The sequence below is a fragment of the Molothrus ater genome, chromosome 1 (genome assembly GCF_012460135.2).
Source record: "Molothrus ater isolate BHLD 08-10-18 breed brown headed cowbird chromosome 1, BPBGC_Mater_1.1, whole genome shotgun sequence".
Lineage (NCBI taxonomy): Eukaryota > Metazoa > Chordata > Aves > Passeriformes > Icteridae > Molothrus > Molothrus ater.
In genome coordinates, this window is record NC_050478.2 from 72,438,367 (window position 1) to 72,463,786 (window position 25,420).

The 25,420-nt window shown below is 35.2% G+C and overlaps 1 long non-coding RNA gene across 1 annotated transcript in view; it reads left to right on the forward strand.

Moving 5' to 3' along the window:
* Positions 1–25,420, forward strand: part of LOC118701808 (uncharacterized) — a 75,913-nt gene that overhangs the window by 26,077 nt on the left and 24,416 nt on the right. Inside the window, exon 3 of the long non-coding RNA XR_004982592.2 lies at positions 1,514–1,596. This is a non-coding gene — a long non-coding RNA (uncharacterized LOC118701808). The remainder of the gene's footprint in view (positions 1–1,513; positions 1,597–25,420) is intronic.

The window sequence follows — 25,420 nt, forward strand, 5'->3', positions numbered from 1 at the left end:
AAAGGGAAATTGTTACACCTTTTCTGAAAAAAAACTAAAGAACAGTTTATGCCACATTATGTAATTGTTTATGGTTAATTCAAAGAGTAATAGTTTCCTGCATTGCTAAGAAACAGCTGGTGACCAAAAGATAAATTCTTTTTCTTTATTGATAAAACATCACCTTCTGAGTGTGCCATCTAATACAAATATACATATATTTTCCCAATCTCAAAGTTTTTTTTAAAATTCACTCATGGATTAAGTCATCAACCTTCCTAGGCAAAAATCATGTTTCTGAAATACTGAGAATATTTAAAGACTAAGTTCTTTTTAATTCAAAACTTCTGTTCTATCTAACTTACTTACAATGTTTAGGGAGACTTTTGATTTTGCACAATGTTTTTTACTCTGAATAATTCAGCCACAGTTTATTGGTAGCTGACTTCAAATGAACATATAAAGTGAAGATACTCAAATGTGCTTGCATGTGTAGGATGTATTCATTATAAACAAATGTTACAAAATAAAATATGTTCTAATATGAGCTTCATCATTAAAAAAAAAAAAATACATCATTAAAACTTTTCTTTTTCTCTCCATAAAGAAATCCACATCTTCTCACTCATACTGAGTGCCATACTTCTGATATTAGGAGTAGTAACTGCCAGAAAATTATTTTCAAATTAATTTTCAGAATAATTCAGAAGGAATAATTTCTGCTTTGCTATTGTTTGTTCATATACATTTTGGCATGCCAAGAAAACATTAGATCCCAAAGAACAAAAGAAAATTAGTTGATATTTAAGATGATTTCAAAATCCTTTTCTTTTTAGGTTAGATTTGAAGACACTTGGAAGTAATACTAAGACAATATTTCACAGTGGATATTAAACTAAAAACAATTTAAAGTTCTCTGGAGTTAAACCCATATTTGCATATCTAATTATTAGCATAATGACACTATTGACTCTCCAGTGAAAGGGTAGGTGAGACTGCTGAGGTTAGCTTTAAAGTATGCTCTGATTATCTGTTCAGGTTTCATCTGAATATGCAGTACTAATTCTGCTATTTACTTAAAAATAAAAGCAATTTCTACAGCCACTGCAAAAATATACATTGTATATATTGCATACAAGGCACATTAAAGTTCCTTAGAAATTATTTGCTTTCAGTTTGAGTTAATGTACAATACTCTTTTAGATACAATAAGAAATCCCCGTATTTTAATTTTCCTCAACATATACTGGTTACTATTTCTAACAGTACTTTAATATTAACTAGTCTGAATCCATTCTATTTGTGACTGACTTACATTTTATTGATGCAGGTTTTGACAGCGCTTTTAGGTTTACCCTTAAAAAGAAAGATGAAGACAAATTTATGCCCAAATTAATACAATAGAGAATAAATATCCATCAAAAAGTTATGAGATTCATTGTCAGAAAAATATTTTCCTAATCTCTGATTGTTAAAGCCTTTCTAATATTCTGAAGCAAGAGGGTTTTATCCTTTCTAAAATTCTCTTTTGCAGCATGGATCTCACACCCTTGAAGTCATAGGAAACCCCTTCAGTCCAATTGGTGCAGGGTCAAAGACTTAATCCTACTGTTACAGGTTTGTATATTCTTGTTATCTGTGTAAATGTTAAATCCTGCTTTTAACCCTGATAAGCTCTTGGCCTGGGTAATACCTTCAGGCAATTAGTTCCCAAAGGTGCTTGTGTGAGAATGCTTTTTCTTTTTATCAGTCATAAAGTTGCAGCATGTCAATTTTCCTGGATGTTTACTACTGTGAGAGAAGGTGGAAACATTTCTTTAAAGTTTTCTCTACACTATAGAATGAAAAGAAAATGAATGGAATGAAATGGACATTTTTCCATTTCTAAGTTATTCAGTCCTGTTTCTTCAGCAAACAGTTCAGCCCTTTTCATTAAAGGGAGGCAGAATTAGGAGTGTCCTTCTGCTGAAAGTAATTCTGGTGAGTTTGTTCTTGGTTTGATTGAACATTAGCTCTCAGGACTGCTACTTCCACATTCTGATCTACAGCTTTTTCTGATGTTATGTCTAATTTGATTTTAAAATAAGTGTTAATTTACCTATTTTGGGAAAGATGTTAAATGATTTTGACATATGGGAAATATTTTCCACCAGCTAAGCTTCCTAAAATATATGTGAAAGAAATTATCTCGAAAAAACAATTCAGAGTATAGAAGCAGACAAATAAATAAGAAGGAATTTTGGATGTATTTATACATTTAATGTATTTTAATTACACTGGCACTTTCATTTTTCAGTAATTGCACCTTAATTGCATATATTTTTCTAAATTTAAAAAAGTAGTTAAAATGGCATTGTACTAGATGAAATAATTTCAGGCACTTACTGCAGCTGTTTTAAACAATCCATGTGTGGAATAATTTCATGGTCTTATTATATAAGGCATTTAAAAACTGTACTTGAGCAATTCTGCCTGCAATCAACAACAATCCTAAAATATCATTTTTTAGTCATCAAAACAACTAAAGCTGAAACCTGTGAACTAAAATAGACTATTCCTTTTCCCTTCTGGAAGGCCTCATGAGGCTCCAAAGTTTTGAAAATCATTTGACCTAGGTGCCACCTTCACAGTTTCAGGGACTATTGTGGTTTAACCCCAGCTGACACCTAAGTTCCTTGCAGCTGTTCATTCACACTCTCCTGATGGGATGGGGGAGAGAATCAGAAGGGTAAAAGTGAGAAAACTCATGGGTTGAGAAGAAGACAGTTTAATAGGGAAAGCACAAGTCACACACGTGAACAAAGCAAAACAAGGAATTAATTCCCTGCTTCCCATGGGCAGACAGGTGTTCAGCTATACACAGGAAAGCAGGGCTCCATCACACATAATGGTGACTTGGGAAGACAAACGCCATCACTCTCGACATACCTCACTTCCTTAGTTCCCAGTTTTATGTGCTGAGTATTACAGTCTATGGTCTGGAATATCCCTTAGGTCAGTTGGGGTCAGCTGTCTCAACTCTCTCTCCTCCTGACTTCCCATGCCTCCCCTACTTCCTTGACAGCAGGGCAGTGTGAGGAGCAGAAAAGGCTTAAGATCTGTGCAAGCACTGCCCAGCAGTAACAAAAACATCCCTGTGTTATTTGCACTGTTTTCAGCACAAATCCAAACCCAGCCCCTTACCAGTTACTCGGAAAAAAATTTCTTTTTCCTAACTGAAACTAATACAGAGACTAACTGAAGGAATTTTCCTTACAGATAAGTCTCTTACTGTTTATTACTTTCTGATACATTTCCATATTGTACATGTCTGAATATTAAGGCTGGCAACCCAAAATTTATGCCAGATTTCTCTATGTGGCTGGTGCTTTGGATTCTCTTATAAGAATGGATTTGGATTCTCTTTAGATTCTCTTACGACACATTCTTTCTTGAAAATGTAGGACTTTATTTGAATACCACTCACGTGCATAATATGTGTCATGCTTGACAGTGACCACAGTCAGTTTATGGAACCCGAGATCACATTTCAGTTTAGAAGATTTCAGCCTTTGAATTGTACGTAATTGCAATTGTCTTGCAGGCTGGTAACACTGCAGCAATTAATATTGCAGTTAATATCATTTTAGTGGCCAGGCACCACCCTGAAAGTGAAGACTCATTTTATACAAATCATTAAGATATTCTACAATATCTTTGACAGATTTGATATTGGAACTAAAACCAAAGGCAAATGTGGCCATGACAGACAATCTGAAAAAAGTTGAAACCAGCAAAGAGCATCTTTGCCAGAAATCTGTTGTTGTATGACTATGGATTTCATTATACCTTAAATGCTTATGCTAAAACTCTTAGTTAATTCCTCGGAGTTTTGTTTTAAAGCAAGAAATTTTGTTGTGGCTCTTTGTGTTGGATTTTTGCTTTTTTTTTTTCTGTCATGCATTTTGCTTTTCATAGCCCAGGGTGTGTTTAACAGTATGTAGGCTATTTCCTCTGGTCCTGCACATATTATTTATACAGATTCAGTATTGGTGAACCAATAAACTGTTTATAGGCCATTGCTAATGAGAAGCAATTATTTGTAATTTTAGATTTTGAGATGTCTATAGAGACATTGTAATAAAGTTTATGAAACTATTAAGTTTCTCACAACCCAGTGATGTGCACCATTAGCAACAGGCACAAAGGTACTGAAAACAAAAAGCAGACAATTACAGCTGGATGAAAACTAGAAAGTGAACAGAGAAACATCCCTTATTCAATACATACAACAGTGAAATGAATTTGCCATCTTTGTTCTGTTTCTGCCCAGGTAAAACTCTCTCTTGGCTAATGGAAACAGATGGTAGGGCATAGAGCAAATGTTCCAAATACCTACATTATCAAATATGAGTTATCTATACATTCCCCTTTCCAAGCATAAACATAAAAAAGTAATGTGCAGTTTACTCTAGCTTAATATATAATAAATAATAACAGCAATACCATTTAGAACTTTTATAGCACTTTTCATCTGGAAATCTCAAAGCAGCTTACACGAGGGGGATAGCAGAGTAGCTCTGGCATCAAAGAGCCTTTCAAACTCATCCATTTGAGGAGTGCAAAGAACACAAAATCTGAGAAGTACGTTCCTCCCATAGGCAAAGTTACAGCTAAATCTTGCATTAGTGGTATGTTATTTTAGCAACAGTCTGAAAGAGGTAGAATTGCAGCACTAAAGCTCTGAAGATATGGGAAAACCTAAAGCTTGGTATGCAATTTTCCCGCAAAAGCTAGAAAGTGAATTCTAGGCCACTAAAATCCATGTCATAATGCTTTGATATCAGTCACACAGGTATCTCCCCTTCACTGGGGAAAGAGAATGGCACTAGAACTTAAATTCTACCAGTTCTGACTCTATGCTGTAAAAGAACCTGATAAGGATTAAGTCCACCAAATTACCACAGATCTTTACAGGTAGATTGCTTTTATGTGGACAGTCAAAGAAAGAAGAAAAAAGCTAAATAAAAAAAACTCAGCAGAATTTTTTTGCAATGGTAAGTCTTAACAAAAATGTTCACTTAGAGCAAAAATATATTATTCCAACACTTGGGGAAGAGACAGTGTTGTTAAAAAGAGGAATCCTCATCTCTACAACTCTCCTTTTTCTTCATTTTTTCTTTCTTCATCTATTTTCTCAGCCTTATGGATTTAAATAATTGGTAAGGGTGAATTTAAAGGGGAAATGTAGGAGAAAAAGAATGGAAATTCTAAATATTTCAGACTTGTGGGTTTTTTCCTTATATCTATCTAAAATATTTTCCGAAAATCAAAATTTGTCAATCTTCTAAGTAAAATTCCTCAGAAATAAGTCATATAGACCACACAGAGTGTCTAGCATACTGTTGTGGATGCCAGGGAAGATAAATAATAATTTTATATTTCTGTCAGAAATACTTTCTGAACTTTGCATTCATGGTGTTTCTTCCTTATATAATTTAATGCTCCATTTGATATCTATGCAATTGTGTGTCAGGAAACAGTCAGGAAAGTCACCTGCAATTTCCCTCTTGTTTCCTTAAAAAGCAAAAAAAAAAAAAAAAAGAGAGCTACATTCTAGCAACTTTTGGCACATTTTTCTATAATTTTCAGTTGATCTCTTTCTTGAAATATTGCAGACAGGCAGTAGGTTATATATCACTGATTCTTTGATCTCCTACATTTAACTGAGGACACCAACAAGATCTTTCATGTTTAGAGGCCAGAGTAAAAAGTAACGTTTCATGTAAAGACTGACAAATTGTCTTTTCTTCTTTTTCTTTCCCCCTCCTTTTTTTTTCTCTTTGCTGTCTTAAAACTGTCAACTTCTGTCTCAGAGATTTAAAAAAAATGAGATTAATATGAAAAGCAGAACTGTAATTTCTACAGTAGAGTGTCTAGCTTGAATCTCTGCTCTCTGCTGCTTTTCCTGATGAAAGCTGGGGAGATGTGCTGGTCTGTCTGTGCACTGAACTCACTCCACCTATAGTAAAAGAAATACATTTAATTGTTATGGTAAAATTAAGCTAATACCTATTTCATGATCCTACCTCCTTATAAAATGAAAGGCATTTTAAGAAGATCTAGTACTAGGAAGGCAAGGCTTTGTACACCAAAGATTTCCAAAGAGCCAATGCAATGGAAAGGAAGGCTTTTCTTGTGCTGAGCACCTGTAGACAAGTGGGTACCTTAACATCCTTTGTGTTTAAGTTAAAAATGAAATCAGAAGAGGCCTTCTGACATGAAAAAAAAAATAAAAAAGCCAATTAAATTAAATTCCACCTGATAAAGTAAGATACTAATGAATCTTTTAGGATTAGATTGTCTCAGATCCTTAAGACTTTTACTAATGCATAAGAGAAATCAAAGAACTAGCTCTGACTGTCTGTATTTAGATCTTGCTATTGAATGTCCAGGATGTTTTATACCGTGCTACATCCTAACACCAAGTGGGTAAAGGAGATTGTGTATACAAAACTGGAATGAATAATCCTTATGTGCAGCAGATGGAACCTTGTCACATACAGAGGTAATGGTGAAACTTCCCCACCCCAGGATAAACAGTATAGTTGCTTCTTGATTGTGACGTTTTTCACTTGTGTAACAATTCTCAGCATTTTGAGAAATATTTTAAAAGATTTCTAAAGTGAAGGTGATAAGTTTAAAGTGAGTCAGCGGTTGACTAGGTGAGTAGGAATGTCTATTTCCATTTGAGCTCCAGATATCGCTGTGCAGTCATTTTGGCTGCACTGGACTGCTCTCCTAGCATTGAAGCTAGGAGAAAAACTAGAGAATTCATTTTTCAGAACAGCTTTTTAAAACAAGGAACAGTAATTTCCTCCTTTGGTACCAACTATAGTTGATCAAGCAAGATGACCGCATTCTGTTTGAACAGAACTTAACTACTGAAACTAAGTGGTGTTGATTAAGCAATTGTTCCTGCTAAAGCAAAAGGCTTCAGTGGTTAAGTGGGCTTTTTGAAAACTGACCTTTTTTATCATCAAATCTAATTGATAGCTTTTCTTTTCAACTTACCTACTGCTAATAGGCTTCTTTGTGTCTGTCTATTCAGAAAGATTGCATCTTTAAAGCAGGTTATTTCAAAAGGTCACCTTATCAAACGTTTTGCTATTGACTAAAATTTGTAGACAGCCAATTATGCTTCATTTATGTGGCTGCCTACCTGCTGTCCTGTGATTGCCCATAAACTTTTTTTCTGAAACATTTGACTGCTTTTAGAAGTGTGACAGTATTTAAATATACACAATCCTGAATGTCTTTGTTCCTACCTTAGATCACACTGACTTCAGGCCATAGGAAGCTGGTGGGGTTTGATTTATTTTCAATTGGGTGAAATTCTAGACTGACTGAAGTTAAAAAAAATAAATGGATGAAATTCAGAGAGGCCAAATGTTCAATTCCAAATTCAATTTCTAGTAAGAAAATAGACAAACCATCACTTATAACTATTCAATCTAGCATCAATGAAGTCAACTAGAAAAAGCTATCGCTGACTTCAAACCAGACATGGATTAGTTCCAAAAGGATTTTTTTTAACTGGCTGAAGATTCCCCAGCCTTTCAATTTCACTTCAGGCAGAATGAATGCTACATCTAAATGACTCAAGAAAAAAAATAATTGTAATTTCTCTCTTTTTTTTTTTTCTTTGTTTTTGTTTTGTGGCTAGATGGAGCTAACTGTATGAATAGGAAAATTTCATGTTACCATGCCCACACTGTAATCTTTCTCTAAGAAAAGTGATTCATGTGCACTAGATTGTCAGAAGTGAAAACTGTCTTCCATTTCAGACTTAAAATGAAAAGCCATTGGGAAATATAATAACCAGTTCAGTTGCTCTTTCTAAGGTTGGAAACTAGGCCTGGGAATAGTGAGATTAAAATGAAGCATGGCTGTTACAATACTGGCATGCAAAGATCATCACCTTGTTTGTTGACAGCTGTTTGTCATTATTTAGGACAATCACAGGAAACAAGAAAAACATTTTGTGAGTGTATTGCAAATGAGAGAGTTGACCATGATGGATGAACGACAAAGAAACCTTAGTTTATATTTGTTTAAAGCTTTTGATAGATACAGTTTCTTAGAGCAGGAAGGAGACAGCTGTCTGGCTTCCTGCATATCACAATAGACAGTGTGCAGAACCTTCTTGCACTTCATCTCAGTAGCAAGGTGTCGTGGTTTAAGAGGAAGTAAGTTTTCTGGGATATGCTGTGGTCACCAATAGGTGTTCAGATTTTAATATTGGCACCTGGTGTGGCCGCTGGGGACATTGGATACACACAAGGTAGTAACGCAAAGTTTCAAGAGCATATTTGCAGGCCAAAGGTGAGATAGAGTCAGAAGTAATTCACCCATTGCTGAGGCAAACATGGAAGTTCTTCCCCTGTATTTGGCACTGGTGAGGCCACACGTCGAGTGCTGTGTCCAGTTCTGGGCCCCTCAGTTTGGGAAGGACATTGAGAGGCTGGAGTGCGTCCAGAGAGGCAATGAGGCTGGTGAGGGGCTTGGAACACAAGGCCTGTGAGGAACGACTGAGGGAGCTGAGGGTGTTTATCCTGGAGAAAAGGAGACTCAGGGGTGACCTTATCACTCTCTACAACTCCCTGATAGGTGGCTGTAGTCAGGTAGGGGTTGGTCTCTTTCACCAGGCAGCAACTGACAGAACCAGAGGACACAGCCTTAAGCTGTGCCAAGAGAAATATAGGTTGGATAATAGGAAAAAGTTTTTCACAGAAAGAGTGGTAAAGTACTGGGATTGTCTTCCTGGGGAGGTCATGGAGTCACCATCTCTGGATGTGTTTAGAAAAGACTGAATGTGGCACTCAGAGCCATGGTTTAGTTGAGGTGTTAGGGCTGGGTTGGATTCAATGATCTTGAAGGTCTCTTCCAACCTAGCCATTTTGTGAATTCTGTAATAAAACTGTCTGAGAAGGCATTGCAACACTGCATAACAAATTAGCATGAGGTGTGAAGTAATGTAGGACTTCATCTGCAATCCAAATATGCAAATTTAATCACCTAAGATTATTTTTTTCTGTGTTTGATACCATAACTGAAATCCAATTTCTTTGAATAACTTCTTTGAGCACCTTTCAAAACTCTGGGAGCAGTTTATCAGGCTTTGGGGGATACAGTCCAGCTTGTTCAATCACAGAAAAAGGGACAGATGGCAGAAATATTCCTCCTCATATACACTACCTACGAACGTAGGTAGTAAGCACATGATTTATCACCTAAAGCACATGATTTATCACCTTGAGTGAAATAAGAAGTATTCAATGCATTTTTATGTTATCAATTCAAGAATAAAAGATATAGCATGAAATTAAATTACAATATTAAATTTCCTTATTTCCTATGAGTTTTTCATTGTTAAGAAGATTAGATGATAATGATGATGATGATGCAGCAACCAACTAAAATCTGGGAAAAAACCAAGCCCAATCTCCTTGGAAAAAATTTTCTCGGCTAATGAAGACATCTGGTGCAAATTTACTGTAGATTTTATTGTAGATTAAAAATTTGGAAAGTTGTCAATATCATTAGGTCTTATAGTCAGTCCAAGGAAAGACTGAAAACTGCAAAGCCTTGCCTGCCAGCCCCCTCAGCTGACATTTCAACAGAAGTTCCTCAGTTTTAATAGTGTCTGTGTGTCTTGCCCATTCTTCTAAAAAGACCACATGCAAAATAAATCAACATGGCTGAAAATTTATTTTTACTAGTCACTGTATTGCTTCACAAAAGTAATTGTCAAAATATTTTTGCATACTTTCATGAGAAAAATTCTTTATTTTAAAATTACTTGTGTCATTTATTAGTTCCTAATACCACTGTTATGGTCTAACTCTTAATTACGTCTGGAGGAAAGGCGAATAATTCTGAATTAATTAATCAAAAATTAGGTTTTGACCATAATTATCATTCTAACATTAAAAAATGGAGGCAAATTCAGCTACCAAAATTACAATACATTTTTTAGAAAGAGTTTGCTTATACCTCTGATCATTAATGGAAAAATCAATTTGAAAAATACAAATTTCCTAAAGGACTGAGATGATAGGAGAAAATAAATTCCATTTTTTAGTTCTGGAGTGATATAACCACTATGTAGTTTACAGGATGAATTTTAAAACCCTTTTCTCAATTTCTACCTTTGTGTCACAATTTGTAATTATAAGTAAAGGTTATAAAATTTTAGCTATTGTTAGTGACCACTGCCAAGAAACGGAATCCAACAATTTAAACAATTTAGAGGGCAGAGAAAGTGTATAAAGGAAAAGAAATGTGTTATAGCATTTTGTCATGGAAATTGGACAGAGAGAGAAAACTGTGACTGAACACATCAGTAACTGAAGAGAAATTGATAAGAGAGGTAACTGAGAGTAAATTAAACATTGCATGAAAAATTCTTTTTCTATTCCAGGTGTTTTATTAATAAATAAATAGATAAATATGCACCAAACCCTAAGAGAATAAAATAATTTTCTCTGAACACCTATAGAATAAAAGCTTTTTATGTGAGTTCTTTCTTCTTCAAAGAAACATGACTGAAAAAATTATTCCATTTAGTGAGTTTTCTCAAACTGACACAGATTAACCAAAAAACTATTTCACTAACATTTGAGCTAAAAAGAGAGCTCTAAATAACAAGTACATTTCCACTGTATCTTATTTTAGATGCTGCAGTTTTTGTTGATGACGCTGCTTCACTCTCTTAACCTCAAAAGAAAATTTTATATAAACTGAAAATATTGCTGAGAAAAAAAACCCAACCCTACATCACCTGATGAGCCAGCCTGTTGTTCTAAGTTTGAAAAAATGGACACCTCTTGCATAAATTTTGAATTTACTTTCAAAGACTAGGAAGAAAAATAGATTTTCTGTTTCTGCTTGTATTTAGTTTATTTGCAAGTGTTTCTCTCCCCTTATTTAATAGATTTATATTCTATTGAAAGGGTAGGTGCAATAATAAAAAAGAAAACACTTAAAAAAATCTGAAGCCAAGCAGGCCAGACTGGGAAGGCTGCCAGTCTGATCCAGCAGGAAAGATCTTGCGCTTGAGGGAATCAGAACTCCTCGTGTGGCCAGGCTTTTGAGTTCTAACATTAAATAACACCTTTAATTATATCAGAAATTATTTTGGGGTATGGTTAGTCAATTTTTTGCATATGTATTTTACATCATGTCTTCTTACATGATTCTGAAGTGTTAAACATGATGAAATGCTCAGTTTTTGGTTGCAGAATCCAGATGTAATTACTGGAAATAAAGTTGTTTTTTTGAGCCTTTTTGCTGTAAAACCTAATAAATAAAAAAAACCCTTTTTTTTTTTCTGTGTCCCTGTGGCCAGTGTGTTGATACAGTGTGTTTGATGCAGAAAACAGAAATCCCTGAATACATTAAGTACAAAGAATGAGCCTGCGAGCCATCTCAAAGGCTGTATCTTGATGATTTTTACAAGACACTTAGAAAGAAAAATTCTTTATCTTTACTTGTTTAGTAATTTATGTCTCAAACAGCAGGCCGTGGTACAGTCATTATTCTAGATACTTTACAGGTAGAGTAGTTTCAGTTATCATTACTAATATGTACATTAATATGTACATATGCACCTGTACATTTACATATTTATTCATACTGCAAATATACTAATACAGTGATAGCTGTCTAAAAAGAGAAGATTCAGAGGTGCTAAAATTTATGTGCTTTCAAAAATTTGCTGAAATTGACAAGAAATATAGATAAATAAATTTTTATTTTTATTTCTTCCTCATGTGCAACATATACCAGCTGACCAAGGATTGAGCTCTCAGTTAGGATGGTTTGTAGAAATCTGAATTTAAGTTATCAGACCTTATTACGCTAATTGATGGATTGTGATGCCATGAATTTGGGGTACTTCACCTTTTTACCAGAAAGATTCTCAAGGACTTGATAAAAGTTTGTCAAAACAAGTACTTGAATTTCTCACTCATATTGTGCTAACCTTCCATTTTTAGTGTAGGGTGGGCACAATTACAGGAAGAAATTTGAAAATACCCAATCACATGCATACATGAAAATTTGGACTTAATGTACCACCTGGAGATGCTTCCAACAAAAAGCTGATATAGCCTGGGGACAGTTAAGAAGATCTAGCCGGATACCATTCTGAAAGATAAGCAGTAATTAAACCAGAAGTAATGGATTTCATGAGGAAAGCAGTGTGGCATATCATGATCTGAACTACACAGGAGATCTTAGAGAATTGCCTGATTTCATTGTATGATGCATTGTATTTCATGGCCATATGAGTTAAAATGTGTTGCTGAAATATCTTGGTACTAGAAAAGCCTGTTAGAATAACAATGATGTAAATTGCTTACTTCCATGTAAGAAAACTGTCACAAAGCTTAATTATACATTTGAATTGGTTCTATTACCATCTTTATGAACTCAGGTTCAAAAAGTAACAACATTTAGACTTTTGTCATAGTGATATTCACTACACACGTTCTCTTCTCTTGGTAGTCACACCTGGACCACATTAGTTCTCTCTGCCGAAGCTGTTGGGATATTTAATAGCTGTATGACACATGAACTAAAGACCTCACATCAGAGTGTCTCACTGCCTTGCTCTGCTTGGCTGGCAGTCTTTTCTGTTGGTTAAGACTTGTCCGTTTCTGCTTCTGATGAGTGTGATTGTTTATTGCATTACATTAAATTCACTGTGGATGGCTGGGTAGCAAATGGACAAGCTATAAGCTGGAGCCATAGGATTGTTGTCAACACTGCAGTAAGCTAGTGCTTTATCATCAGAAACCAAAGAGTACTTAAATGATACTGGCTCTAGTTATGGTCATAATTTATTGGCCTCAAATGACTACTTTCTGTGTGGTGCCCTGCCTTCTCTGAATTTCTGTTTTGCTGTAGTTGGCATTATAAAATCTCAGTTCTCTTGGACAAAATCTTTATCTCTATAATATAAGAGAAGGCAAGAAAGGATGTGCAGCAGAGGTGGGGAGGCTAATAATACCTTGCAACATTGTGGAGTTTTATGTAAAGCCTTTGGAAAAAAACTCCAACCACCTGGGTCAGTGCTGATTGAATAAGCCCATCTTTCCTGATATCTCTTCTCTCAATGTTTTTCTATAAGATTTTAGTTAAACAAGCCATTTTATTGCAACTACATATCAGTTCCACAATTTGAAAGAAACTACATAGTTTTCCTAAGCATTCCTGAAGCTGGGTCAAAAATTCATTATTTTGACAAAGACCATACTGACTTAATCTCATTTTGGTTCTCTTTCTCAATTTCTCTTGGTCTGTAAGAATCCACCAAATTTTAGTTTTATTTTTTTTTTTCCCTAGAAAGTTAATTCCTTCTTAAAAATAAAAATCTTTCCCAAAACATATTTTATTTTCTCAAGAATCAACTGTTCTTTGGGCTCAAGTTAGTACTTAGGGATTAAATAAGCAGGAAGATCATTTGTTACACACTATGAGCATGATATGAACTACATAGTTCTGCCTCCAAAGACATTAGCTTCTAAAAGTAAAACTAGGATAATGTTGTTTAGACAAATGTATTTTGTTTCTGCTAAATTGTTTTCAGTTGCTTTGCCTTGCTCTGCTCTTGGCAACATATACAGGCACCAAAAGGTTGCATCGACAACCCTCTCCAAATGTCAGCTATATGAATGAGTGAGATCAAGGGAAATCTTGGTACTTCACCTGTCCATCATCGCCTTCACAGACTTTCAAGAGAAGTAAGACAACATAATAAAAAGAAGGCGACAAAACCCACCTCCATTTAAATTAATGCAGCTCGGAGTTTAGCACAGAAACAGCTTGGGTTTTAGTGCCCATTAGAGAAGGTCTGGATAGCTTGTTCAGGCTTGTTAATTATTTAGTTTTTATCAATTCTTTATTCTTAAATTGTCTGACCATACTGGCCACAAAGCAGGCTGTTGATAGCTGTCTTTACTCCATGGATTCCCAGAGAGCTTTGCTGGAGTGAGTTATCCCATTTCCTCTGAGAGATCCCCAGCATTCTTTGTGTCACAGCTAAACTGAGACCAATATCCCACAAGTCATACTGTATGAGGACCTGTATGGGGATCTTTCAGCTTCAGGATGTCTGTCCTCATGCACCCAGTAGGAAAACCTGTGCTTAATTCACACACATATCCACGTTTAACCTATCACTTGCCTTGGTGCTCCTCTTAGCTTATCATGTCATATGAACAAAATAATCATGTTACTCTCAGTTTTACTAGTTTCTCACATCTATTCATATTTTGTTATTGCATTTTTCAGCACAGGAAATTACTTATTTTGGCCCTTTTTTCCTTCTACTGACCCTTACTGTCCCTTACTGTCAACAGCTGTCAAACAGAAATGGAAAGAGAAAAATGTTTTTTTGTCCTGATGTAGTTTTCTAAATAATGGTATTTAATTGGTTCTCCAGCAGTTGTTTTTATTCCTACCCTTGAGTACAGTTTCAGCTACCGCAGCAATTGTTTTACTTTAGAATAGAAGCGACCATAGCTTAGGTGGTCCCAAAATTACATGCTATTATACTTTCTTCATCAGGGATTGCCTATCGCTTTTTTTTTCCTTTTTTTTTTTCTTTTTTTTTTCTATGATAGTCTTTCCTGGAATTAGTTTTTCAGTTTCTGGTTTCCTGGAGAGGGGAATCAAGAGACTTTGCAATTTGACAAAACATCGTATTTTCCAGGGCGTCCAGATACATTGTGTACATATATTCCATATGAATCTCAAAAATCAATTTGATAGATGTTTCCATTTACCAGAAATTTTGGAGAGATTACTGTATGTAAAGAAAAATAGTGCTTGAATATGCCTGGAGGCTGCAAGATCAAGCTCTTAGTTTTAATATTCTATTTTGCATACTGAGAATAAATCACATGCTTGATCAATTACGCCATTTTTCAAGATTTTTATGGAAATAGCATGCTTAAGTTTTGCATGAAATTCTAACCTTGCACAGCCAGTAGCAGTACTCCATCAGTAGTGGGCAGGGAGAGATTCTAGCCATACCTACAGTTTAAGGCTTTCTGTCAGATAATTTCTACTATTTTTCTCAGCTCTCTGGCAGAATTCCATGAGAAGAATGCTAAAGCAGTATACTAAGAATCTAAAACTGGTCCGTAGCGGTGTCACAGATTTAGTGTGGAAGATGAGAAAGGGCATGTAAATTTTACATCTTTTGGGTTTGTTTTTTTCTCAAATATAAAGTCTCAATTGATTCTAATACTTGATGCTAATTGGACATCATTGTTCCTTTAGATTTTGCATTCCCTGGAACAGAATCTCCATGTTGCCAAATGGAATTAGTTGAGCATTTTTTTAATGCCAATAAATAGTGAAATCCCATTGGCTTTTCCAAGAATCAAAAGAAAGTTTACATTTTCTTGTTTAGATAATTCTATAGAATTAGACCTGAGGAAAAAATCTGTTTCCCTACCACCCACAGTGTTCCAAGAAGAGCAAAATTAATATTTCTACAGCTGCAGCCTGGAGCAAATATTTCATAAAGGATTACAGGAAATGATACACAACTGATTACTTCAAAAATACTAAACATCTACTGAAAACACTCTTTTTGGTCACTTCCTCCCAAGCAAGGACACTGTTCTAAGAGCTTAAAAACAGGCTATTTGAGAGCTTTACATTCTGTTATTGTGGCTGTTGCACTTAAAATGAGCAAATCAGACTAAGGATTTAAACTTTTGAAGTTCCAATCAAAGACAAGCTAAAGGTATTGCACTTTCTCAGCCAAAAATCTCCACATTAATTCTTTATTTAAATCAGTATGTTTCTTTAAAAAAAAAACCAACAAAAAAACCCCAACACTTTTTCTTGGATAAATATTCACTCTTTGGGGGAGAAAAAACAAATAATAATAAAAAAAAGACAAAAAGAAGGCATCTAATACTATGAAGAATATTTACCAACTTCGTTTAGAATAACATTAAAGAGCTTTGCTGTTCAACTAATATAAATTTGTGTGCAAAAACTCCAATAACCTTCTACAGAATCTGGGCTTTATGACAATAAACCTCATATATATATAAGAAGTTCACATATTGTTTTCATGACAACATTTTAATTTGGATAACCAGATGAACCTGAATAATCATGGATCTTCCTAGAAGAAAGAAAGGTTGGAACAGATATTCTTGGAAAGATCAGCTACCAAAGACAGGATGTCATTATTCTTTAATATAATTAAAGATAAAAAGATAAAATGCAGAGTTTCTCATCTTCTGCAAAAAATTGTCAAGACTATTTCATATTTGGACAAATATGAAATTAAAGTAATTGTCAAAGCAATTTCAGTATAAATGAAGAGGACCTGAGTACTCCCACTTCTAGGACTTCATTAATTTTGTTCTCCAGCCTTCCTCAGCAGGTTGGTGCCTGACAACTTGCCTACTAAAACTTCTCTTTAAAGTCTTGCTCTTTTACAGAGCACAGACTATGTTATCTGCTAAATTCCATCTAGAAAGTTGTAGGAGAGTATAACATATGAAGGCCTTGCAAGGAGATTCATAGAATGGGTAAGGTTGTAGGGATCTCAGCGGATCACAGCTGGTGGAAATCCATCCATTTGAAAGCCAAAGCATGCCTGATTACTTCTAATTGGGTTTTCATCTTTCAGTGACCTTAACTAGGCAAACATTCCTAATAAATTCAGCATGGAACAGGGCTTACTACAGGCAAAGACAGCAAAAAAGGAAAGCATTCCTGCCTCCCCAGCTGTTTCCTGCCTCCTGAGCTAGCCAAGATAAATCTTAAATTTTCCATATACAATTTCTAGTGAGAATAGCTTTCACTTTTCTGCACATTTACAGCATCTGTCCAACATATACAGATTTTTTTTTTTTGAGTCTAGGAGACTTGAGAAGGGAAATAAAAGCAAGAAAATTTTTGCCTGTCTTTTCTTGCAGCAGTTCTAGAGCTCAAGCCCAGGATATATATTCTGGTGTGTTCTGCTTGGAGGCTGGTGATTACATGTCCAAGATGAAAAGCTCCTCTGCATTAGGAACCTTTTAGTTACAAATGAGCGTTTCTTGATGCGTATTAAACTTGACACATCAGCTCCTGGATGAATTGCTTACAAAAGGAACTGCTTAAGACTATTAAGATATATACAGTGAAATCCTAGGTGCTAAGTAGAGTTAACATTATTCCAAAGTGTATTTCTTTTTAAAGTGTCTGGTTTAGCTTAAGTTTCTCTCTTTAATCATGCATAGTGCCCCAGGCTGCCAAAAAGGCAGCCATCAGCATTGCTTAGTGAAGGCAGCTTAGTGCTGTCAGCCATCTTATCTTCCCTGCTGCATGGGCGATAGCTTTTATCTGTGAGTATAAACATTAAAATGGAACTGTAATCCCACCTTAGTCCTACAGAAGATTTCCAGCTGTTTCTCAGATATGGAGAAACCCCTCCCGTTACAGAAAGGAATGTGTGTCTCTGTGCTTCTTTGTGCATAGGTATGTTTGGACTGTAGAAATCATGATGAGCAGGAATTCGGACAAAGAAATTCTACTATAGGAACTTTTTTGGAATAGCTAGCTAAGCCAAGGAGATAGTTTTGTATAATAATCTCAATCTAATGTAATTTAAAATATTTAAGTATACTTATAATGTGACACTATGGCCACAAGTTTTAAAACTTTATTCTCTTTAATGCACCATTCTTTTTTTCTTTCAGGGCTTTTCCTGTACACCATCTCAGATCATCAGTTTAATTATGGAAATAAAAGACAGAAAAGGCACTAGGATATGATATCCTAAACATAAGTTAGTTTCAGTATTATTTATGAAAGAGAAGGAAAACAAATTTATCAATATCTTAAGATAATATTCCCATTTATGCCTGGGAACTAAAATTCTTTCCTTCTCAGTCATCAGTTGAGTGCAATAACATTTTCCAAAGCATGCTAAGTACACAAATCTAGAAAATAACACTTTTTTCTAAATCAGTAAAAACATGCAGGATTATTTAGACTTATATTGTCTCATCATTCCATTAATATGTTATTCTGTCCTCTTGTCACTGTCCCTGCCTGCAGCCACACCATTATTAGATCCTTTGTGCTATAGCACTGCCGTTTGGAGCAACGTCCCTGCATCATTTTTACTGCAATAACACTTCTATTTTTTCTGACCATAAATTATTAATTTCATACTCTTAACTGCTTTCACTGTCCTGTTAATGTTGTATGAAACTTAACTTTGGGAATACAGGGAATGCTCCTGGTTGAGCCGGGGTTGACAGAAAAGAAGAAAAGATGGATGATATTGGGCTGTCCTTCTTTTGCTTTTACACTGTTTCCTCAAAATGGAGTGTGTATTATACCAGGGAATACAGAGCATGAAGATCTCATCCATCAAGACAAAAAAATGGCCATTTTCTCAGCTGACCACTGACTTCCATTGAAAACTCCTACTTCATTCTGCATTAACCCCCAAATTGGATGTAAATGATGGAAAAGGTTATGTTTAACTTAAAAAGCATAAGGAATTGTCTTAATGTCAACTCACATGCTTTAAGAAGAATCCTTCCCTAAACATTTATAGGAGTCCTTAAAATATTTTTGTTGGGTTATCAAAGCCATACAAAGGGTTTTGATTCCCAATTATCATTAGAAATTAATTGAAAGAGGGTATTGAAATCCCTTATGTACAGTTCTGAATATGTAACTCATATTATGTGGATAAGCAGAAATTAATAGGAAATGGCTGCCCCCAATGCACTAAAAGCCTTGATCGTGGCTTTCAGTTATATTGAAAATAAATTTATTGTATATTTTTGAGATTCTAACAATTCCCTTAGAATGTTATTCCCTAACACTAAAATGACACTGAAAGAGTCAGCAAAAAATTATAGACATTTAAACTGTCATGTTTTAGAATCTCAAATGTATATTTATATAACAGATAGTTACAACAGGGATAACTTCTGTTAATTTTCTCCTAAAAATGTACACACAAAAGCATTATTATGTTTAATAGAATCTCTATGTTCTTTCTTCCTTCTCACTTAATACCTTTCAAGGACCTTTGATTGTAGCTGGTTTTAAGCCTCTGTGGAAGCATTTGACATTCTTACCCTGGATTTGATCCAGGAATGTGTCCTCAAATCAAGACAAGTCTCATCAGACTGGGATTGTTACCATCCTCCCTCACTGAAATCAATAGTTTATACCAGCTAGATTAGAACAGACTAGATATATAAAATTTTCCTGGTCATTGCTAACTGCACAAAAGTAAATGCATTAAACTAAATAAATTGAAAAAAAACCTTGACCATTTCAATTTGGAATATACTTGCTCAATAAAAAACCCCAAAAAACAATCTGCTCTATTTTCATTGAATACTTTATATATATGATCACAAAACCAGAATTATCAAATTATTCTTGCTTTATTAAAATCAGAAGGAAATAATCCCTTTCTCATTCCATAGACCTGGATCAAGCCCCTTACAAGCAGTTCCAGTAAAAACAGTGGAATTGCTTACAACAGAATATGGCCTGAATTTTTAATAATTATTCTGAATTTAATCAAATAATCTGAATTGATATAATCTGAATTTAAAAAAAAGGAATTAAACAAAAATAAAGAAAAAAAAAGGTTCTATCTTTGATGAAGCTCAGGGATTTTTTTAAAATGTAAATTTTTATCTGTGATGATTAAAATGGAACAAATTGTTAAAATAGTTCCCAACTTCCTAGTCATACTGAATGAGGGGGAAATTTTACTGAAGAGATAATTGGCATATTTAGCTAATCTTTTATTAATGTAGCACAATTGTAACATACATCTTGTCTCAGAAAAGTCAGCATGGAAATTTTTATGTCATTATGCTGTGGCTCCACTTTTTAATAATTCTCTGTAGATTCAGTTTTTTGCAACAAAAATGAGATTTTTCATTTTTATGTGTACTGTATACTCCACAGTTCTATTCAGTGAAGAAAGAGCAGGTTCTTTTCATTGCTAAATCCTTATGCAGTGTATTTCTTTGTGGGAACTATGCAAAAATTTCAGTTATACATTTTAATCTAAAGAAAAATAATAATAGTGATTGCTCTTTATGCTTTTGATATCTAGCATTTTATACAAAATCATGTTTTATGGAATGTGTAAAAAATACATTCTCAATCACAAAATGTCACCTTATTAACAAGAGGTTTGTGACATCTCAAAAGACTGTACAGAAAGGTATCAATTTTAACTCTTCAATACATTAATGTGAAAAGTTTGACTCCTAATTTTGTAATCAGTATTTCATATACAAGAGAATTCTCCAAAAGTCCAGAAACTCAAGCTATAAATTAATGATAGATATACACTTGAAAAACTGTCACTAGATATAAAGAATAGGCAAGAATTCCTTATTTATAGAAGGACAAAAATAACATGACTCACCAAAGTTAAAAGGGGGTAAGAGTAAGTAATGTCCACAAGCATCCATTCCAGTGGTTTAGGAGGAATGCAAACAACTGAAAGGGAAATAGTGTTAACAGAATCCATATTTGTTATAATCCATATTCCATATTTTAAATGTAGCCATCTAGGACAGAATTTAGTGAATCTTGTTGGTGTTACATGAATACTCACACTAGAAAGATATGATCAATAACATCAACACCACCATTGCACTTCTGCACTGATTTTTACTCTCTATATAGTCCTCATATAAATTTGGATTCAAATTCTCCAACTCTCTGAGCACCCAGACAGAAAGGACACATCATCTAGGAACAACAAATATAATGGTGGATAGCATTGGTTTTAATATTTAGGTATTATGTGAATGAAAGTAGGGTTTTAGAATCACAGCATGCTTAAAGCTAGAGGGGACCCCCTGAGGTCATATAGTCCAAACCTCTACTGAAAGCAGAGTTATGACATTGCAGATGCAATTGCACAAATGCTGAGTAGAGGGAAAGGATCCCATGGCCTGCTTGCTACCATGCTGCTCATGCAGCCCAGGGTGTGGACAGCCATATAATCTCCAAGGCACGTTGCTGACTCCTCTTGGATTTGCTGCTTCCTAATCAGCCAATTGCCATCTTGTACTGTTGAGTATTATTCTACCCTAGCTGTATGAAATTGCATTTGCTTCATCCTCTCCTGTTAAATGCCCATCAGCCCATCTTTCCAAGTTTGTCTGGATCGCAGTGGCTGCCCTGCCCTCCAGCATAATGGCCATGAGTCATGACCCAGTATTTACTGTATTTCTAAGGGTAGATTTGATTTTGTGTCATATTCCATGTCATTAATAAAGTCATTCAACAGTTTTGATGCAAGAGTCAGTCCTTAAAGAATATCACTAAGTGAGCAGCTGCCAGAGATCATTCCAAATTTCCATTCACTTTGTAGTCCTCTTATCCTGTCCCTATCTCACTGATTTACCTACAATGACACCATGGCAGATGGGGTCAGGAGGCTTGCTGAAGTCAAGGGAAACAACATCTGCTCTCCTTGTTCACAGAGCTGGCCTTTTCAACATGATTTAGCAAGAGAATATTTCCCCTTGGTAAATTCATGAGAGCTGTTCCTGATCATTGTCTTGTCATCCATGCATTTGTAAATGGCTTCTGTTGGATTTGCTCCATAACATTGCATTGGACCAAGGTGAGGCTGACTAGTTTGCAGTTCCCTAGTTCTCTTCTTGCTTTCTTGAAGATGACTTTGATGTTGGTCTTTTCAAACTCTAGCAAGTTCTCTGATTGGTATGACCTTTCCATCATGGTAAAGATCTTGCAGTGGTATCAGTCAGTTCCCTCAGTACCTCTGGATGCAATTCCTCTGCAGCCCAACAATTTCTGTACCTATCGATGACCCAGGTGCTCTCTAATGTATCTTTCTCTACCATAGTTATTGCTTCACTTGAAAAGACTGCAAGCAGTACAAGGAGCTGAATAATATAAGAGCAGATTTTACAATTTTTAAAAAAAGAAATTCAAAAAGGCATAGAGAATTTTGGTCTTTTCTGTGTCCTGTATCAACAGGTTCCTTACCCTACTGAATAGTGAATCCACCTTTTTCTTAGTCTTTTTGCTGCTGCTATGTATATTGTACTCAATATCCACTAAAAGTAAGTGATAAGAATACATAATTTTATATTGGTTTTATTTTTCTTTACAAGACAGAGAGGAAGACAAGTTTTAACCAACTCTACTTGTGACCAAAAACTAGAGGTGAGGGAGAACTACACAAAAAATTATACTTTTCTAAGTTGCTGATAAAGTACTAGCAAATAATCAATCCACTTTTTTATCACTAATCTGAAGACTACATTCAAGAAAAATAATACTTATTGAATATCTATAAATAAAAAAATTACAAAAGACATCACCATGGCTGACATGCATTTTCTGTTAAGCATTCTAAACTGTTTACTTTTCTTGTGCAATTTGAAATAATCCTAGAGCAGCACAAACATTTAAATTGGGCTACAACAGTTCCCCACTTCCTCCCTCTTCTTTTGTAGCAGCTCCAGCTTTCATTTGGCCTACCAATGAATCAATTCAACTTACTAAGCTTTCAGGAATCTATTCTATTTCTTTTTTGGGTTAGTTTTCTGCTGAGTTTGCAAGTGAACTGACACATCAGAGAGCCAAGATAAGCAAATGTGCCAGAGCAAAGGGTGCACTGACACTTGAGCTTCCTTAATCTCTCATGAAACTTCACCCTGAATTAGTATCCAAAATATAATGCTTGTCTAGATATTTGAAATTCTTCATTTATCTATACATTTTGTTTGTTCTTTCTATTTATTATTACAGTAGTAGCTATAAGTAAGTTAGAATTGCCTGTGAGTTATTGTTCAAGTACAGGGAAAGAAAAAGTCATCATCTAATGGCCTGGGCAAAGGAAAACCAGAGAAACAGAACTCTCCAAATAGTGTTGGTATCTTAACTGAAAGCAGAGCTGGTCTTCTTAATTCAATTTTAATGCCTGTCTGCTAGAGGGAAAACAGGATTATGAGTGCATTTCCCACTCAGAAAAAGTCTGCTCCCTACATATGAATATTGGTCTTGTTCTCCTCTTTGGCTGGGAAGTATCTTCTAAATACTGATAAGGTTTGACAGTCCTCCAGAAAGTCAGTAGCAAAACTAGTAATTCACTTCCAGCTCCAATTTATTTAATTGAAAAAACATCTACTGAAGTTTGGACTGCAAACAGATAGATATCCCAGTACATGACTATCAGTGGAAGGAAAAGGTTAAAAGTGAGGAATAATAAAACCCCCACCATTTTTTAGACATGATTCAACTTACAGAGGATTCTGATGAAAATATTTATTTCATCACAAACAGTAAATATGACATCTTTCTAGTTTGTGGTTTGTTTTTGTTTGTTTGTTTGTTTGTTTTCTTTTCTTTCCATTAGCCTTATTTGTTCAATAAATTACAAAACTTAAGGAAATGCTTTTTGGGTTTTTTGATGTCCTGGCTACACAAGACCCTTGTATCAAGTACACATTAGCAAAGCCACACATAGTTAATTTTAATGCTGGAACAATATTTTACTATGTCTCCTGGAGAAAGGATAATGGAAAGCATTGAAATCCACGAAAATGCTCTTTATGTGGCAAGATGTTGGATGTGCTGGAGCTGCCCGGGCTGGCCCCAGGCGGTGCCAGCGGCTGCAGCGGCCCCAGCGCAGGGCACGGCTGAGCCCCTGAGCCCCGGGGAAAGCCTGGGCAAGGGAGGGCAAAACGCTGCCCGGCAGCCAGGGCTGAGCCAGGGGAAGCGAGCGAGAAACAGCCCTGCGAGCCCTGAGGGGACAGTGGGAGCAGGGCCGGGGGCAGGAGAGACCCGGCAGGGACGGCCCTGCGGCCATTGTTGCAAAATGGTGAAAGGTAATTAAGTAAATTGATGCTATGCAACATTTAAGTTCTCCAACAGATGCTAAAACTTACAGGTTTTTTTCCTCATTCTTTGAAAGATTGAAGATGGTTGGAGAAATAGAAATAATAAATGACATTAGAAATTTTGAGTTCCTATTATGTGTTTGCCTTACTATTCAAAACTGAATATAATCAGCTATAAGACAGATAAAGTCAATAGGACATAAAACCACTTTTAATTCATTGACTGATAGGAATGTGTTTAAGTATATACTTAAGAGATTAAGCCTATACTTAAGAGATTAAACCTTCACTGCTGAATTACAACCCTTCTGGGATGTTATGGCAGTAGTAGCATCATTGATCTTTGACAGGGATACACATAGTTAATTAATGTCTTAGAGGAATGGGTAAGATTTTCAAGCTCAAGTGCTTTTTTAGGACTTTCCCTAATTATTTGGATCTGAAATGAAAGTACATTGTATTATATAAGTTCTCTGAGATGTACATCTATAAAGAAGATGTCCAATCTAACCAGGCAAGCATTAAAAGTGGTTCTCCTTAGCAATAGCACCGTGATTTTCCAAATCAGCTTGCTAATGATCTTGAACAAAGTAGAGCTACATCAGTGATGCATCCTCTTACAGACTTCCAAAGTCTTTTTCAGGAGTACGCCCCTGGCCTATCAAGCCAATGGCAAAATGTACATTAATTTTGAAGTGGCTTAGATTTCAGCTAGAAATCATTGTTTAAAATAGAAAAGTTCCATCTGAAAAAGGAACATTTTACTTTAGAAATCTGTCTTCTTCTGAGGAAGAAAAGTTGATCTGGATGTCTGTTTTTGGGGAAAGAAACATAGGGACAAATGCTAGAGAGTGTAGAATCATAGCTGTTTACTGAAGCTTATTTGAGCCTCACAGTAATACAGTGATAAATAGTTAGCAAATACTCTCTGAACTTTAAAATTGAGGTCAGATGTCTTTCTCAAGCATATGTTCTAATACCATGGGTTATTTGTCATGGTGCAGGAATTAGGAAATATAGCTTTTGAGGCTGAACAATGTCCAAAGGTCAGACTGGTTCATTGCATTGTTCTTACAGCACATAAAATCTATGAGAGTATGAGCTTTGGAGCTGAACCTTGCATACAAAAGGTTTTATTTTCCTATATATAAAAATGAAGCTCCTTTGTGTGAGAAACTTGACATACCAGAATAAAGTGTATCAGCCTGCTTTCTCAAATATTATGTATCAGATCCATTGTGAGAAAATTACCCTTTATGTATCTGGTGGTATACACATTGCATAAATTGACAGGTTTTGCAAAAACCTCTCTACTCTTCTTTACTATGACATAGGCTGCTGTTTAAAAGATACTGAGCTATTTCCTCTCTACAACACCGAATTTTAATGTATACTTGATAAGATTTGAGCTGCAGTGATGTCTAACACTTTTGTACTTTACAATTGTTGCTCCTGATTTGTACTTACATATTTTATTAGTTACTGGTTTTGATGTTTGGTACTTG